We start from the raw sequence: 15,409 nt of genomic DNA on the forward strand, positions 1-15,409 counted from the left end.
GGCATTTTTTAAACTATGATGTTTTGCTGCATCACTAAGGTTGAAGTTATTGCCTTGCGAAATGGTTTCTGATTATGCATACTCTGCAGAGAAATCAATTGTATCAGGACCATGGACAATGTATTTTTCTGCATCTGAGGAACATACTCATTCTGTTTTCTATGTGGATTGTGTCTACATTCATGTTTCCAGTGAATAATTATACCACAGAAGTGACAAGTGATGTTCATCTTTAACATTTCAACATTTGCTTTCATTCCAGAATTATTAACTATTACTTTTCTACCATCTTGCATTGGCTTTGACCCATTTCCCATTTGCGTACTGTGCTTCTGAGTCATTCCATTCATTCCAGCATTTTCAGATTGAATATTACCCATGTCTGAACCCATCAAATGATTTCAGGAATACACCTCAAATTGCTTTGTCTGGGCAACCATCAGCTTGCCCTTGATTCTCGCCTGTAGAGCATCAAACCAATCACTACTGCATGTGGCCAGCTTCAGTATATCATCTATATTCTTTGTGTGCCAGCACATTTCACTTTTCTGTATGTAACTATGCAGTTTTAGATGCAAACCCATAATGAAATCAGAAACAAAACAACTCAAACCATCTTTCTCTGAATCATCAACTCCACTGAGCCTCTTGAAAATCTGCAGGAGCCTTTCATATTAAGCATGCACTGACTCATTCAACACCTGTGAAGTTTTAAAGATATTTGCCAAATTAATATCTTTTTCAGGCACCTGTGTATAATTATCCACTACCTCTTCAAACATAGTATTACTAGAAGCAACTCCAGCTGATTCCTATGTTGGCCAAGCAACAGCAGTCTTACGTTCAGACCACAAGTTTCTGGGGATTACAGACTCAATTAATGAATTAAAATAAGTCAACAGAATGTTAAACTGCTGTCAACCTATGAATTTACTTGTACCAATTTTCACGGTCCGCTAGCAGTTTTGGAAAATATGTAGTAAGAACATAAAGATCAACTGTCATTCATGGCATAAGTGATCTTCCCCATGTACCTCTACTAAAAGACATTTTAAAATTGTTCCTAATGTCACTTGTGAAACACTATCTGATCCCTTCTTCATACTCTCTGATTCCTTAACCTGCTTTTTGTTTGCTGTCCTTCTTTCCCATCTCTATATTTCTTCAACTAACCCCATTCCCTTGTATTCTCTGTTAGATCCTATGGTTGATTCTTCTAATTTATTATGTGCTTCATTTGCCCATCTGGCTGCTTCTTTGATCAAGTACTTCATTTCATCATAATTATATGACAATCTTCTATTTAAATCAGTTGTCCCTTGCAATATTTCTCCAAATTCAATGTTCAAAAGGCCAAGATCAATAGTTCTCTCTTTCAGAGTTTCTTCAACCATGACCTTAGTAAAAGGTGGATCGATTTGAATTTGAGAAATAACAGGGGTGTTTCTCTGCTAGTTCTAGACAATGCTGTTGTTGCAATTTCAGGTGAGGCACTGCTGTGTATACCCCTCGATGCCCTTACATACTCAGAGTATATAAGGCTTATGCTGAGGGGTGTGCCGTGCCCTTACACACACTGCAGTGATTACCTCAGAGTGTGCAAGGGCACCTGGGGGTATGCCCAGCAGTACCAAATGCACTTACACTGCATACCCCATGGTGCCCTTACATACTCTGCAAAAATCACTGGAGAGTATGTGAGAAATACTCTGCAATAATCACTGTGGTGTGTGGAAGGGCATGAAGGGTATGCACTGAAGTGCATTTGCTATTTATCATTGTTATTTTTAGCGCACAATGTATCCTTGCACTCATTTTTAGACACGAGCATCAAAGTCCCACATTGCCCCATCGCGGGATCTCGCAGAACTTTAATGTTAATCCACAGAATTCCATGACATCATATTTCACCAATTCCGCCCACTCCTAGATCAAATCAACAATTGAGCCCAAATTCAATATTGCATAACCAGACACCTCACAAACAACACAACAATCCATCACACAAATTCGATACATCAGCGGTACATCAGCGGTATGTCACAAACACCTCAAAACAGGGCTGGTGGCAGGCATATTTTTTAATTAAAATTCTTCTAAAAATGAAGACCTCACCTTTTTTGTGGAATGACTTGGAAAGCTGAAATATAATAGATCTCATGTGAAAGTGGATCTGCAAAACATATTTTCTTAAGTGAGGAAAAGCTTCACAATTAATATGTTAAAGCAAGATCTGGTCTCCTTCATGCATGTTCGTAGTGAAGAAGGTGGTTCGTTTATGGAGATCTAGTTCAAATTCGTTACTACCTCATAGAAATCTTGTCTATATAGTTAAATGCTTGGTGAGAAAAATTATATGTTTTTAAAAAAAAGTTACATTTGCAGTTTCCTAGCCAACTCATTGTTATGTACTTCTTATCCCCACTTCACATATTGAATCCCTCATGACATGTTAAATTACATTAACAATTACTACAACATTACTTTAAGGGTGCACCAGATGTATAGTTCCAGGGGTTCCTAAGGATTGGAACCAAATGGCAAATGTCCAAGGGAACATCGTGACATTAATAAAAAGTGGCAAGCAAGGCTGAGCTATCGGATGATTTCCGGCTGTCATCCATTCAGAGTTTCTCTGCAAATGTTAGTGAATGATTATAAATACAGATATTGAGGCCTGCAGAGTATGGTGAATATAAGCTTCCACAGTTGCATTTACAAAGCGCTGGAATTGTAGACCCACCCCTGGACAGAACATGTGCTACAGTGCCAGAAATATATGGTGCAATGTGAAGGAACATTGGAGGGAGCAGGCAGTAGTCTATGTAACTGCAGTGTATCTTTCACTCTGACACAGCTTCCACACTATCAATGGTTACTGACTGCTCCTGGCCAACCACAATCATCTTGTAATAGTTTGTGACTGCAGAGGCAGCACAAATCGTGGATACATTTTCTCTGCAAGTTTAAAGGAGGTTTTACTGCTCTCTATCCCTTGCGACTTGCGAGGTGTTACAAAAAGAATGGTGCATTTAGCAAAGTTGTTTGCTGCTTTCAGAATGAATCTGTTTAGTATTTTGCAGGCTGGGTTTTAGCAATCTTAAGGTCTGCCAATTTGTGGACCATTTTTGAGATTTCAAAATGTTATGCACCTCAGATGTTGCAATGGAGCAAACTGGCCTTTCCACCAATCTGGCAATTGTTAAGTATGGCGCAGGACAAAGGAGCTGCTTTGAGAGGAGAATGAGCCACCATGACTTAACTGTGCACTCTGACTTATTTTCGCCACAGCCTCCTGTAACGAGTGACTGTTTTGAACGTTTTGCTAGGGCTGAGTTTGGTTTCCATTCCAGCCCAGATGCCATGTCATGTAAGAGGTGGGCTTCTGAAGGTATGAAGCACTGAAAAAACAAGTTGGGAGACCCTTTTGCTTGATAAATCATGTAGAGAAACATACCTGCCTTTTATTTTGTAAGCTTCAAAATTAGGCTCGCATGTTACACTGTGATGTTTTACTATTTGTATAAGAGGTTAACTGGTTTGCATGAGAAAAATATCAAGAAATTGACTGTTGCTGCTTTTCCGTTAAGCTTTCCATTAAGCAAAAGAAGTGAATTCACTTTTGACTTTTTGAACTTACTTTTCTGAAAAAGTATACATTGATTTTCTGTTGGAGAACTGGCAATAAAAATAAATCAGATAGATTCATAATTGATAAAAGGCACTTGTGAAATTATTACTTCTACCGAATGATGCTTCAGTAATTATGCTATCTGACAACTCTAGAGATTACTTCAGGGAGGAAAAGTGCGAACTGTTTGACAGGAGCACGAACGGAAACATCCTGAACAAGAGGCACACTAGCAAAGTGCTGTTTTGCAGTACTCTTAGCTTAAAAAAGTGGAGGATAAGGAAGGAATACCAAAGGTGCAAATTATTAGAATGAGAAAGTGAATGGGTCCCCTGGTGTTGATTTCTCAAATGGAATAATGTAGGCATACCAAAGGAGCAAATTATTAGAATGAGAGAGTGAGTGGGTCCCCTGGTGTTGATTTCTCAAATGGAATGATGTAGGCATATCTTGGACTAATGAGCAGGAGGTAGCTCTTCCTAGTATTCAAACAATTCCAATTGTAATGCATCTAAAGCTGTGGCGGCCGTTCAAAGACTTACAGGTGATCCTTGATCTATTTTTCCAGGTTAAGATGAGTCTGGCTGACATCAACATACGTGTGTTATTCTACTTGTAAACTATTTGAGGGGAGGGGATTAGGTAAGTACTAAAAAGGTTTGGTGACATGTCTATGGCCAGTCCAAAGCCAATAAATATTTAGATAGTCAATGCAAAGGAGAAGAATGGTGTAGGTCTATCAGTGTCATAGAGATTTTATTACACCTCCTTTGGTACGTTGATGTGGTGTGTGGCGATATGCTTGATGTTCTTCATTGACAAAAGATCGAAGTCTGGGAAACAGTGGATAGGGCACTACCACCATTTCGGTGAGAAAGGACTACAACTTTGATGCTTATTTTTAAGTCTGTTGAAGAGATGTATTATTACGTGCATTTAAAGGCAGATGGACTCCTACCAGAGAGTATATCTTTTTTTGCCAGAGGGTTTTCTGAAGGAAAGATTGCTTTTGATAACTATCCAAAGTGATTTTGCATTTTTTACCAGATTGGGCATGAATCTTTCCAATTTCAACTTAAATACCAACTCCAAGACCTGAGCTTGTTTTGTTTTGTTGAAGCCACAGATGTATTTGTGGGATTAATGTCGAGGTAGACACTACACAGGTGGATGCCAATGAGTGTGAGGCAGCTTCATAAATTCACTTTGTATGTTATTGGTCTACTGGCGAATCTCGGTAAACAGGAGAACTCTGAGAGTTTGTATAGAGTGAAGATGTCAGGGTTTGGATCGATTTTTTTGGACATGCTGGAAAGATTAGAGGAGAATTACTGTATCGGTGGTGTCTTAAAATTACATGAATGTTGCCCGCATGTTAATCAGGACCTTCTCAATGAAAGCATCAAGTGTTGCTTAAAAAACAAGCAGTGTTAGACGGTAGTGTTGCCCCGCACAGTTGTATTTTGTTGTTGATATTGTAAAACCTATGGCCAGGGATTGGTTTGATTTTGTGGTTCCAAGTTTGAATTACACCAGTAGAAGCTAAGAGGCCACTGGAGTCAAGGTTTTCTTTCTTCATTAATGAGAATGTGTTGAGTTTTAAGAGTTAAAAGTTAAAGGCAATTATTATTTTGAAGAGAGATGTGACTCCCTCTAAGGGGATTATATTCACAGGAGGAAGGGAGAAAGCTGAATTCAGACATGGCGACTTTAAAGGCAGAGCAAATGTCCGCAAAATTGATCATTAGGAAAGGTCTGTTCTATTATATGTTGCAGGGATACACGAACTTTACTCACTCTATATTGTTGATACGTTTCATTTATCTATTTAGCAGTTTTTTATACCATGAAAAAGACCCAATGGGTGTTAGAACGATTTACATTTGAACAGTTTCCTATTGCGAGAGTATTTTACAAAAGAATGATTTCAAAGGAATATTTAACATGGGGCAGTTATGTAGTGTACCAATCGTTTTGCTTAAGAACCTTTTATAGCAAAATTGTACAATCACAAAGATTCACATAGGCTAACTGCAGAGGTTTTATTATGGCACAGCAGTTCAAAGAAAAGCCGAGTTCAGCATTGTCAAGACATCCTTTCTCGTCAATGACTCCGAGGTTATGTGAAAGACAGTGTGCAACATGCTCATTTCTGCTTGCTTTCTAGCCCAGATACCCGTAGGGGTGATAGTGATTGATTGAACAATCACAGCTCATGTTTTTATGCAAGAATAAGATTGTTGAAATAAAAGCTCTAAAAGACATATTTGCATCTTTTGTGTCTCATCTTGGGTATGCTGGGTGAAAACGAAAGGATAGCTCTGTTTCCATGACTTCCTTGGGAAACTGAGTAGTCATGTTTCAGGTTGCTAAAAGCATCCAGTACCCTGATGTGTTTAGGGGGAGTCAGATGGGACACTGTGAGCTAGCTGTCAACATATATTGAGAGTATGTGGGAACTGAGTCCTTATACCTTTATGTTGACCAGATACACAGTCCTACTTGATTCGTAGTAACCGTATAACAAAACCTACCCCCTTGGCTCCCCTCTGTGATGCAAGTCAATACCAATTATATGGGTCCAGATTCTTTCTCTTTTTTAAGTGGATCATTGATCGTGGAATGCACTTATAAAGGGTTTTGGATTTACCTAATGCAACGCTCGACAGGTTTAATGGAACTTTACCTCCCTTGGAGGCTGCTATTATTGTATTCTGAAAAAGTATTAATTCAAACAAATTGTGAGAAATAAATATCACGTCAAAACTACTGTGATGTGAAAAATATTGTGGAACAGAATACAGAAGTTAAGAATATTATTATTTCAATATTTTGTATCATTTTTATAAATATTTTATGTAATATTGCTTTTTAATTGTTTAGGTTTGTTTTATTCGTTTTTGTGTTGTAATTCAAAAGTTATCATCATATTGCTAAGTATATTTACTGAATGTTTGTGTGATTTTGCTTTTTTGATTTGGTAATAGAACGTTTTCTTATTTAGAGCCCTATTATGAGTTTGGCAATCGGACAGCCAGACTGCCATGTTAGCAGCCCAAAAAGAGCATCATGTTTCAGACTGCCGTATTATGAGTTATACAGGCAGGACTGCAGATGCCCAGCAAAAATGGCAGACCGCCAGTGGCCTGGCAGCCTGGAAGTAGGCAGTCTGACCTCCAGTGCTGATAGCACTGCGACCAACCACCAAACCTATTACTAGCTCTTAGTCACTGTGACAGTTCCCCATGGCAGTCGGCCAGTGGTGGTTCAAACCACAGCAGTTTGTGGTCAGCAAAGCAATATATAACTGCACATTGGATGAATTTGAAAATAACACAGCTGACACACAGTCACAGTGACCACTCCTGCAAAGGACACTATATAAAACATACTTCTTCACAGACCACAATTCTTTGCATTTGCAACACCAAACAGAGAGGCCAGAGTGACTTTTTTTCACAAACACTCCATAGAAGGCACCTTTTTTTCACCATCCCATAGAACACCCTGCGCACACTTTTTTACATTCACGCCATTTTACAATTCTCCTGTTTAGTGAGTCACTGTCACCCGTAGTTTTTTTTTCCAGCATGACACATTTAAAAAGTACCTGTTTTCAGAAGATGAGTTAACGGTGGATGAAGTCATAAAAGTAGAGCCACAATTATTTGGAGCACAAGTCAAGCACACTCCTTGCAGTAGGAAACTCAAAATGTGGGACAGATTAGTCAACAGTGTCAATGCTGTATGCACAACCCTGAGCACAAAGGAGGACATCAGGAAGAGGTAGTATGACCTCTCGGACAAGGTCCATTCCCTGGTCTCCAGGCACTCACTGCAGGCCAAGAAGAGTGGTGGTGGCCCTCCCAGTACCCCATTACATCTCTTTTCCCGGGAGGAGAAAGTCTTCGCCATCCTTTACAGGGACAGGAATACCTGGAGGAGTGGAGTCTGGTAAGTCACAACACAGCAAAGTCACCAAAATGTAATGTTATTCATGCTCACAGCTTAACGTTTGCCACTGCCTTGTTCATGTACTCCACCAAAATGCAATACACAGAGCATCTGAGTGTAAGCAATGTCATTTTTATTGTTGGACCCAACAGCACAGCTACGAAGGTCCATCAAATGCTATTGGTTCAAATGGGGCCTGCATGTCTTTTAATATACAATAATAATCCCAAGACTCATGGTATGTCTCAACAGGTCTGCATACACATATGTAATACCCAACATTTGTATAGTGTGTGTAGTAGAGAGAGTAACCTGACTGCAACTCCCAGGGGACGCTGTTTCACTAAATCCAAACAGCAGACCAGTTCTCACATTTCCACATACAATGTTTCTAAACTCTGAATTGAAGTGTACTCTCCTGGGAGGATACCATTTGTCAAGTGTGGGAAGAAGAAGGAGTGACCTGACTACTAAGGCCAGGAGGCCCTGTGACTGTAATTCCAACCACCAGCCCAGTGTACACTTGCCCCAGCTCCCCTGTTTGGTTACTCCCAACTGAAGTGTACTCACGTGGGAGGAAACCATTTGTCAAGTATGTGTAGACGAGAGAGTTACCTGACTGCAACTTCCAGGAGGCACTGTTTCTTTAACTCCAAACACCAGACCAGTGTTCACTTGTCCAAAGAGCCCTTTTTGCAAACTTTCAAGTGAAAAGTCTACTCACCTGAAGATTTGTATAGTGTGTGCAGTACATGGACTGGCATGACTGCAACTCCCAGGAGGCACTATTTCTATAACTCCAAACACCAGACCAGAGTTCTCTTCTCTATTTGTTATCTCTCAATTGAAGTGTACTCACCTGGGAGGATACCATGTATATGGTGTGTGTAGTACAAGGACTGACAAGACTGCTAAGGCCAGGAGGCCTTGTGTCTCCAACTCCAAACACCAGACCAGGGTTGACTTGTTCAAATCTATCTGTTAGTGAAGTCTCAAATGAGGTTTACTCACCTGGGAGGATACCATGGGACAGATTTATGGAAAATGGCAGTGCAGCTAGTGCTGTGCCACTTTTCTTGCATCCCCCTAATGCCGCCATGTGTTTGCTATATGTAAAATAATGTGCACTATGGCGGTAGTCAGGGGTACTTGCGTCATAATTCTTTACGCTAGTCTGTGGCTTTGCAGGATTAGCATAAACATTTTTTACATTAATCCTGTAAAGCACCCAGAGGCCCATTGAAAACAATCAGAGCCTCTTTTTAATGCCTGCTTTTAGCAGCCATTAAAAATGCTGATGAAAATGATGCAAAGAAATCTCTTCGATTTCTTTGTGCCATTCCCCCCTAGTGGCGGAACGCACCCCCGGCATACATTATGCCTGGCACAGGCATAATGTGGCACAAGGAGTTGCAAAGTGGTGCAATGCAAGCATTGTGCCACTTTCTAAATATGACACTGCGTTTTTGACCATCCAATGCCACATTAGCGTTAAAAAAATGACGCTAAGGTAGTATTGGAATGGTGCTAGGCCTTCATAAATCTGGGCCCATGTTAATAGTGGTGGGAAGTAGAGGGAGCAACCTGAATGCAAAGCCCAATAGGCCCTGTTTCTCTAACTCCATCCACGAGCACCGTGTTCACTTGCCCAATCCATCTGTTAGTGAACTCTAAATTGAAGATTACTCACCTGGGAGTATGCCATTTGACAAGTGTTGGGAAGTAGAGAGAGTGACTTGACTGTTTTTCCAGGACGCCCTGTTTTTTTTGCATGAACACACTTGTTTGTTAACTCTCAAATGAAGTATACTTACCTGGGAGGATAACATTTGTCAAGTGTGTTTAGTATAGAGACACAGTTTCTCCAACTCCAACCACCAGCACAATTGTCACATGCTACAATACATCTATTTGTCAACTCTCAAATGAAGTATTCTCACCTGGGAGTGATCAAGCACAGTTTATACTCAAATCACGGAAGTATCTGTCAGCATATATCCATGTTGACTTGCTAACCCAAGATGACATTTTTGAGGCCAGAAATGACACCTTTCCCAGTGTGCAGAACAATGATCCCTAAGGCCTCAAGATGCATAACCAGAATGTTATTTGCAGCAGACACATTCACCCTCAACTGGCCACATGATGACTCCAATCATAAGTTGTTGGAAAGTGAATTATTGGTAAGGGCAGGTAAGTACCTACAGTTAGCAATAGGCCACTAACCCCCACTAGGTTCAGTTAGGTCTCAATACATTAACCCCAGCTCAATCCTTGGTAGCTTGCCAATGAGCAACAAGGCTTAACTTAGGAGATAAAGGGGCACATTACAACATTGGTGAGAAGTGCCACCCACGGCTGCGGCGACGGCTGCCAAAAGAACATCGCCACGGCTAACATCCGTCTGCCAAATTATGACCACAGCCGGATTTCCTCCACAAGAAGGGCGGAAATCCAGCTGTGGCCACACTGGTGGATGGTGTTAAGGTGGAGCTGCTACCACCAGCTGCACCACGCCAGTAGACCACTGCCAGAAGTATTATTAAAAATAATACGGCTTGGCGGTGTTCTGCTGGCGGGTGCTGCTGGCGGTGGCATCTCCCCATCCTGTCAACTGCCAGAAGACCCTTTGGATACAGGTAAGTTGGGATTCTGACAGGGAAGGGGTGGGGGGTGTTGTGTGTGGGGGGGTGCATGAATGTGTGAGTGTGTGCATGAATGCGAATGAGTGTGTAGTGTTGTTTGCATGTTTGTATGCATGTGTGAGAATACCTGTATGAATGGAAATATGAATGCCTGTCTGCGTGTCAGTGTGAATGTGGTATGGATGTGTGCATGAATGAATGGATGCATGCATGTATGCCTGTGTGAGTGAGTGTTTATATGTGTGGTGGGTGGTACTCCTATCAGTGACAATGAAGGAATTCCCTGTCACTGGTAGGGCCTACCGCCATGGTTTTCGTGGCATTACGAATGCCACGAAAACCTTGGGGGTAGGCAGGGTCAAAATGCCGCCGGAGGTACATTAGCGGTCGCCAGGCTGGAGATTCTAATCTCTGACCCGGCGGCTGCTACCGCCATGGCTGAAGCCAACACGCCAATGTCATAGTGTGGCGGTACTACCGCTACATTATCACCGACCACTGGGGTCATAATGACCCCCAAAGTGTGTAACGCATTGAAGTATTACAAAACAGTAATTAAATAAAACACAGGAAACAGTTTAAAAATCCTAAGCCAATTTATAATAATAGGAAATATTTGTATCTTTAGTTTGACACCAGAACGAATAAAATCGGATAAGGGGAACCGGAGATATGAATTTGTATAGAATTAGGTGGTCATTATGACCTTGCCGGTCTTCTGACTGTGGCGGTATCACCGTCAACAGGCTGGCGTCAATGTCTGCCAAATTATGACCATGATGGTGATCCCTCCCATACACAGCCAATATACCAGACCAACCACCAGCGCAGTACGAACACCAAACACGGCAGTAGCCACCTACAGGCAGGCAGAAGGCAGGGATCCACCTACCATATTATAACATAGCACACCGCCATGATTTCCTGGGTGGTAGCAACAACACCAAAAGCCTGGCGGGAACACATCATTTAAAAGGAGCCACTCACCTCCAAGGACACACAGGTGTCCGAGGCCGCAATGGAACCTGAACTGCAAGTATTCCAGATGCTGTACCACGCCATGGCCGTCCTGGAGCGCCAGCACCGATGAAGACGATGACGCTGAGTACAGCCGCCTAGCACACAAGGATGGGAGAGAGGGGGGAGAGTGACACACACATGCACAACACACACCATACACACACCACACACCCAGAAACACATGCACATGAATAAACAGTAACAGAACCTCGGAATAAATAAAAGTAGGACACATACACAGTTCCAACCACTGTAATCCTTTTGTATGAATATGTAAAATGCAAAAACATGCACAACTTCATAAATAAATAAATAAATGTAGGCCCAAAGGCCAGTTCAAAGTCGCTAATGCCCACAGGGCAAAGTCCCAACTTGACTCCTGACAACATCGGGACTCCACTGTTCAGGGGCATCATGTTGGAAATGGGCAGGCACCTCAGGGGGTTCGGGCATGGGGTTGGTGGTGTTGCAACTCATTGCAAGGGGGATCCTAGCCCACTGGTTCTGGCGGGGCTTTCCTGCCCACAGGTTGATGAGGGGGCTGGCTGCCCACTGGTTCTGGAGGCGGCTTACTGCCCACAGGATGAGGGGGGCTTCCTGTCCACAGGATGAGAAAGGGGCTGATTGCCCACTGGTTATTGATGGTGCCCCTTGGCCTCTCGTTCCGGATGCTGCTCCCTGGCCTCTGGTTCCGGATACTGCTCCATGTCCACAATATTGTGGGCCTCCTTGTCCATGGACTTCTGGGGGGCCTCCTAGTCCAGGGATTTCTGGGGGGCCTCTTTGTCCATTGATTTCTGGGTGGCATCCTCGGCCTTTGATCTCTGGAGGGCTTCTTGAGCCTTGGATGTCTGGGTGGCCTCCCTGGCCTTTGATTTCTGGGGGCCCTCCTTGTCCTTTGACTTCTGGGGGGCCTCTTTCGCCTTGGATGTCGGGGGCCTCCTTGGCCTTTGATTTTGGGGGGCCTCCTTGGCCTTTGATTTATGGGGTGCCTCCTTGGCCTTTTCTTTCTGGGGGGGCTCCTTGGCCTTATATTCTGGGGGGCCTTCTTGGCCTTTGATTTTTGGGGGCCTCCTTGGGCAGGGACTTCGTTGGGACATCCTGGGACCTGGGTTTTGGAGATGGTCCATGGTCTTGCCAGTCTGTTTGGGAGGGTGTGAAACTTTAGCCCTCAGTTTGGGGGGGGAGGAGTGTCCATGTTGCAGGTGTTCGGCTTCTTACTCCTGTGGCCCTTAGTGGCAGCTGGTGACTTTGGGGGTGGAGCTGTGTCGGATTGGGTGCTTGGGGTACTTGCCTCTGGTCGTGTGCCCTTCCTCTTACGGGCAGGAGGGAGAAGGGGAAGGAAGAGGTCAAGGCAGGCAACGAATAGCTTCTAAGGGCCAATGGGGTACGATGTGAGAGGAGGGATGGGAGTAGAGTTAGAGGGATTGCCTGTAGGAGGAGGAGGTTTGCTGGACTTGGGTGCAGGTGCATGGACAGTGTGCGTGTGTGAGGTGGATGGCTGTTGGGGGTCTGAATGTGATGTGTTACTGGAGCGGGGAAGACAGGGTGGGAGAAGATAAACAGGACATGTGTATGTATATTGTGGTGGTGTCTGCAAGTGAGGTGGTTGTGCTGCATGAGGTGGTGGTGGTCGTGACTGCGCATGTGGTGTGTGGGGTGCATGTCAACGGGTCTGCTGTTGTGGTGACTGTGGGCAAGGCTGTGCAGGTGGCAGGATCTGGGACTGTTGATGCAGGTGTGAGTGAGTATGTGATTGTGAGGGAGGAAGAGGAGGGGGAGACAGTGGATGCATTGGATGATGTTGTGTGTGCATCTCTCTGTTGGCTGTGTGAGTGCTTGTGGACTGAAGTGTGCTGCTTGTGTTTCTCTGTGCGAGACTTGTGTGTTCTTTTGGGTGCATGTCTCAATGTGTGTGTGGGATGGATTGGGGGTATGGAGACTGCGACTGGGTAGTACTACTTGAAGGGGGATGAATGAAACAGAGACAGTGGCTGTCATCAGTGAAGAGACCAGAGCCTGAAACGATCTCTGTAGGGCCACCAGCCCACTGTGGATACCCTCCAGGAAGGCACTGCATTGCTGCATCTGGGACGCCAGCCCCTGGATAGCATTCACAATGCTTGCCTGCCCTACAGAGATGGATCTCAGGAGGTCAATAGCCTCCTCACTCGGGGCAGCAGGACTCACTGGGGCAGGGCTCAATGTGCCTGGGGTGAAGGAGATGCCCACACTCCTGTGTGAGCGGGCACGGGCAACTTGGTGGGGGGCTACTGGAAGGGTGGTCCTGGTACGGTGAATGGTGGTAAAACCTGTAGCTGGAGTGGTCCCAGAGGGGTCCGCCACCACCAGGGAGCTCCCATTGGAGGACGAATCAGAGTCAGTGGTGTCACCTCCTGTTCCCAGCATGGTGCTTCCCCCCACCCTCTGTCCCACTGGTCCCCTCAGTGTCAGTAGACTCTGCCTCATGGGTCTCGTGGGCTGCAGCTCCCTCAGTCACCAGTACCCCTGCTACTTTGCCAGATGATGCTAATGCACACATGGACAGGACGACAAAAGGAGAGAGGGGAGAGAGAGAAAGGGAGCACAGGGTCAATCTCAGCACCAACAGCACAAATGGCAGACACATCACTGCCACACTATGAGACTGAGAATGGGCAGTATGGTCCACTCTAACATATCATTGGCTAAGTACCACAGCAGGTAGGAGCCAAACTGTGCCAGCTACACACCAACTGGGACTAGCTAAGCCCTGCCTGACATGGGAAGCCACCTACCTAGCTATCTAACACATACTTTGCACCCTATTGTCCTGAGCTGGACCACGCAGCAATATCTAAACTGGCATATTGGGGCACTGACTAGTACCCTGCAATCAAATCCCATGCCAGGCAACAGAGATGGTTGACATGCACACTGTACTCAACCCCTTGTGGATGCTTTGATGCCCTCAAGCGCCCATCCAGCTCTGGGTAGGCCGCCTCCCGTTTACAGGCTTTCCGGGGGGTCAGGTTCTGACAGGCACCCCTCCCTCATTGGGAGGCCATCCCCAGCTGGGCCTCTTTGGTCTTCGGGGCCCAGCGTCTCAGGTCCTCCCACCGTTTCCTGCAGTGGGTGCTATGCCTGCTATAGACCCCCAGGGTCCACACGTCCTTCGCAATGACAGACAACAATCCCTTCTTCTGATGGGCACTGACCTGCAGAGGTAACACAGAAGGTGGGACACCATGAACCTGACAATCCAGCCTGTCACACATATGGCCCACAAAAAGCATTTCCCTCATCAGGCACAAACATGACCTTTACCCCTGCAGTGATGCTGCCACCAGCCACACACCCCCAACTGACACACTGCCAGCACACACACACATCTCCATGCAGTCATGTTACATGCAACGTACACATGGTGCACTCACCTGTTGGTCTGGAGGCCCATACAACTGGCAATACTGGGGTAGGACCCCGTCCACGAGGCACTCCAACTCCTCCAACATGAAGGCTGATGCCCTTTCCCCTGTAGCATGAGCCATGGCAGGTTCCAGACACAGGTCACAGCAGCACACACAGTGGAGACGTCGTACCGTGGAAAGTCAGGAATCAAGTGAAGTGTTAGAAAGGAATTGGTGGTCACGTCCGCAGCTTTGAACACCTTCACCGCCAGCGTAGATCATCATTGGTTCACATACTCCATAAAGGGCCATGGTAGCCAATGAGGAATTTCACGGCGGACCGCCTTCTGCCATGACGCCAATGCCAGCAGCGTGGGGTCACTTCCACCTGTTTCTGAATACAGGACAGGTGGGTGCCATTTTCTTATGCTCGTTCACATGTACAGATTATTTAGTGTGTCATTGTAGTTTAATGCACTCACCTACACAGTTCCAGTGTCCAACATACAAACATGCTCTGTGTACACTGCTGTAGTGTGTTCATGGTTCCTGTTGTCACTCCTTTTCTACATTTGGGTCCCTTAGGTACCAACCACTGCGGAGGAATAGGAGGAGGCAAACACCCATGTTCAGACTCTTTGTGGATTTGGCTACACTGGAGGACTAGCACATCATGGTCACCTATTGTCTGGACAGGGCCACAATCACAGAGTTGTGTGCACAATTGAAGCCTGCTATCTGTTGCATCACAGCAATCTCCCCTCTTGTGC

The sequence above is a fragment of the Pleurodeles waltl genome, chromosome 1_2 (assembly GCF_031143425.1).
Source record: "Pleurodeles waltl isolate 20211129_DDA chromosome 1_2, aPleWal1.hap1.20221129, whole genome shotgun sequence".
Lineage (NCBI taxonomy): Eukaryota > Metazoa > Chordata > Amphibia > Caudata > Salamandridae > Pleurodeles > Pleurodeles waltl.